Raw genomic sequence first — 3,737 nt, 5'->3', positions numbered from 1 at the left:
CAGGTCATCGACAATTGAAGTTCAAATAAAACAAACAGATTTCCCAAATCACGGATTCAACAAATACCATACGATGGATTAAATGCTAGGAAACGCACGGACACTAGAGGAACGCCGGACGGAGTGGCCGTGCGGTTCTAGGCGCTACAGTCTCAAACCGAGGGACCGCTGTGGTCGCAGGTTCGAATCCTGCTCGGGCATGGATGTATGTGATGTCCTTAGGTTAGTTAGGTTTAATTAATTCTAAGTTCTAGGCGACTGATGACCTCAGAAGTTAAGTCGCATAGTGCTCAGAGCCATTTTAGCCACTAGAGGAACGACAGATCAGTGATAAAAGGATGAAGTTATGCGAAGAAAAGAACATCAAGATTGGAGTGACCTATTGGTTCTACGTGCTTCTACGAAGCGAAACGAAATCGCAGTAAACTGAGTTGATATGAGGCGTCGGCTGGTGTCGCTGTGCCAGAGAGCGGATGGCGCTAACAGGTGGCGTGTGCTTTGTCTCGCGGCCGCAGGCGCCGCGCAGCCAGCACGTCCCACCGTACATTTACCGCTCCTTCCGGCTGCACTACCTGCTTCGTTAACACAACTACTTCCAACGACCCTCGTTTTTATTTTGCAAAATGGCGTCTAGGCAACTGGACTATTAAACTGATAACTACATACGTTAATGAGCGAAAATATTATGACCACTGCCTACTGCGAGACTGGAAGCCGCCTAGTGGCGTTGTGGGTAGGGTTGCCAGGTGTCCGGCCTTTTACGATCATGTCACGCCAGATGTAGACAAGTCCGGCCTGTCCAGCTTTTGCTAGGCTTTTTAGGAATGAAGTAGAGAACGCTCAACCAAGCCCGTTCCAAGGTAACGACGTAAGCGAAACGAATATGTGAAAGGGAGCACAAAGAGATATAGCAATAGGGTATATATACATACCAACCAGTGGTATTTTTACAACTGTGTCCTATGTTTTTCTTCGTAGGCTGAAAGAGTCTAACACACAATGTCACAACACAGCTACCAATAAAGGGGGGGGGGGGGGGGGCGAGGCAAAGTAGAACGTACTGATCACCCAATGCATTTGAAGCTGACTGCAGTACAATTTTACTGCCGCCAACTTACATTTCGCGGAAAGACCACAAAGATAAGATAAAAGAGATTAGGGCTCGTACAGAGGCATATAGGCAGTCATTTTTCCCTCGTTCTGTTTGGGAGTGGAACAGGGAGAGAAGATGCTAGTTGTGGTACAAGGTACCCTCCGCCACGCACCGTATGGTGGATTGCGGAGTATGTATGTAGATGTAGATGCCATCCGGCCCCACCAACATTTAACTACAGATTATTGTTATTTCTTTATAATTCTAATTGAAATGATCATACTTATCGAAGATCTTTTTGTTTTCCGTCTCAGAAGAACGGATAAGTGTTTATTTTGTTTGAGAAAGAAGTTTTAGTTTATTTGGCCGTAAGATTCTCTTTGGAAGAAGACTGGGAAATTAAGAAAACTGAGCACTTAGTTGCTATGGTAACTGCCAAATTATAGCACTGTTTAAATTTTTTTTTTTTTAGTTTCAGCATGTTTGAGGTTGACCTCACCAAAATTGACTGCAACTGATTATGAATAAAGGATTGAAAATATCCAGTTGACTCTATTCCTGCATTTTCTGACTCTGTTTCTGTTTAAAATAGGTATTTCGACTTTTAGGGCAAAATATCTGGATAAATGGTTCAAATGGCTCTGAGCACTATGGGACTCAACTTCTGAGGTCATTAGTCCCCTAGAACTTAGAACTAGTTAAACCTAAGGACAGCACAAACATCCATGCCCGAGGCAGGATTCGAACCTGCGACCGTAGCGGTCTTGCGGTTCCAGACTGCAGCGCCTTTAACCGCACGGCCACTTCGGCCGGCAATATCCGGATAGATATAATGCCGAGTACGCCTTTTCCATGTTTGGACCGGCAACCCCAGTTCTGCAAACTAGTCTACGTATGGAAAGCATAAAGGATGGTCAGAAACAGTCTGTAAAAGCTGTGTCAGAGTAGGTTGTGCTGAGAAATAACTGTTAAAGCCGGCCGCTGTGACCGAGCGGTGCTAGGCGCTTCAGTCCGGAACCGCGCTGCTTCTGCGGTCGCAGGTTCGAATCCTGCCTCGGGCGTGGATGTGTGTGATGTCCTCAGGTTAGTTATGTTTAATTAGTTCTACGTTCTAGGGGACTGATGACCTCAGATGTTAAGTCCCATAATGCTCAGAGCCATTTGAACCATAACTGTTAAGAAAAAAATTCGAACCGCTGTTTCCGAGTTGATTAGCATCGAAGTTAGCCAATGAGGTCGTTAAGCGCGCCAATTCAGACGGCCCGCCATAGACGGTGTCGACAGAAATGTTCTTCGTTCGGTTTCTTAAAACCGAACAAGAGGGTGGTACAAAAATTGGACGTGGAACAGTGGTAAGGATCGAACCCGAGCCAAAGGCTGAACAATCTCGTGCGCTATCATCTACGCTACGAGAAAATCTGACAGTAATTGTATCTACGGGGCCGCTTGAAGCTCCGCGCTAGGGCCTGATTGGCTAACTTCAGTACTAATTAAACTACTGGCCATTAAAATTGCTACACCACGAAGATGACGTGCTACAGACACGAAATTTAACCGACAGGAAGAATATGCTGTGACATTAGCTTTTCAGAGCATTCACACAAGGTTGGCGCCGGTGGCGACATCTACAACGTGCTGACATGAGGAAAGTTTCCAACCGATTTCTCATACACCAACAGCAGTTGACCGGCGTTGCCTGATGAAATGTTGCTGTGATGCCTCGTGTAAGGAGGAGACACGCGTACCATCACGTTTACGACTTTGATAAAGGTCGGATTGTAGCCTATCGCGATTGTGGTTTATCGTATGACGACAGTACTGCTCACGTTGGTCGAGATCCAATGACTGATAGCAGAATATGGAATCGGTGGGTTCAGGAGGGTAATACGGAACGCCGTGCTGGATCCCAACGGCCTCGTATCACTAGCAGTCGAGATGACAGGCATCTTATCCGCATAGCTGTAACGGATCGTGTAGTCACGTCTCGATCCCTGAGTCAACAGATGCAGACGTTTGCAAGACAAAAACCATCTGCACGAACAGTTCGACGACGTTTGCGAGCAGCATGGACTATCAGCTCGGTTACCCTTGACGCTGCATCACAGACAGGAGCGCCTGCGATGGTGTACTCAACGACGAACCTGGGTGCACGAATGGCAAAACGTCATTTTTTCGGATGAATCGAGGTTGTGTTTACAGAATCATGATTGTCGCATTCGTGTTTGGCGACATCGCGGTGAACGCACATTGGAAGCGTATATTCGTCATCGTCCTACTGACGTATCACCCTGCATGATGGTATGGGGTGCCAATGGTTACACGTCTCGGTCATCTCTTGTTTGCATTGACGGCGCTTTGAACATTGGACGTTACATTTCAGATGTGTTACGACCTGTGGCTCTACCCTTCATTCGATCACTGCGAAACCCTACATTTCAGCAGGATAATGCACGACCGCATGTTGCAGGTCCTGTACGGGCCTTTCTGGATACAGAAAATGTTCGACTGCTGCCCTGGCCAGCACATTCTCCAGATCTCTCACCAATTGAAAACGTCTGGTCAATGGTAGCCGAGCAACTGGCTCGTCACAATACGCCAGTCACTACTCTTGATGAACTGTGGTATCGTGTTGAAGCTGCATGGG

This window comes from Schistocerca serialis, chromosome 3, assembly GCF_023864345.2.
Source record: "Schistocerca serialis cubense isolate TAMUIC-IGC-003099 chromosome 3, iqSchSeri2.2, whole genome shotgun sequence".
In the NCBI taxonomy this organism is placed as follows: Eukaryota; Metazoa; Arthropoda; class Insecta; order Orthoptera; family Acrididae; genus Schistocerca; species Schistocerca serialis.
This window is presented reverse-complemented; position numbering follows the sequence as displayed.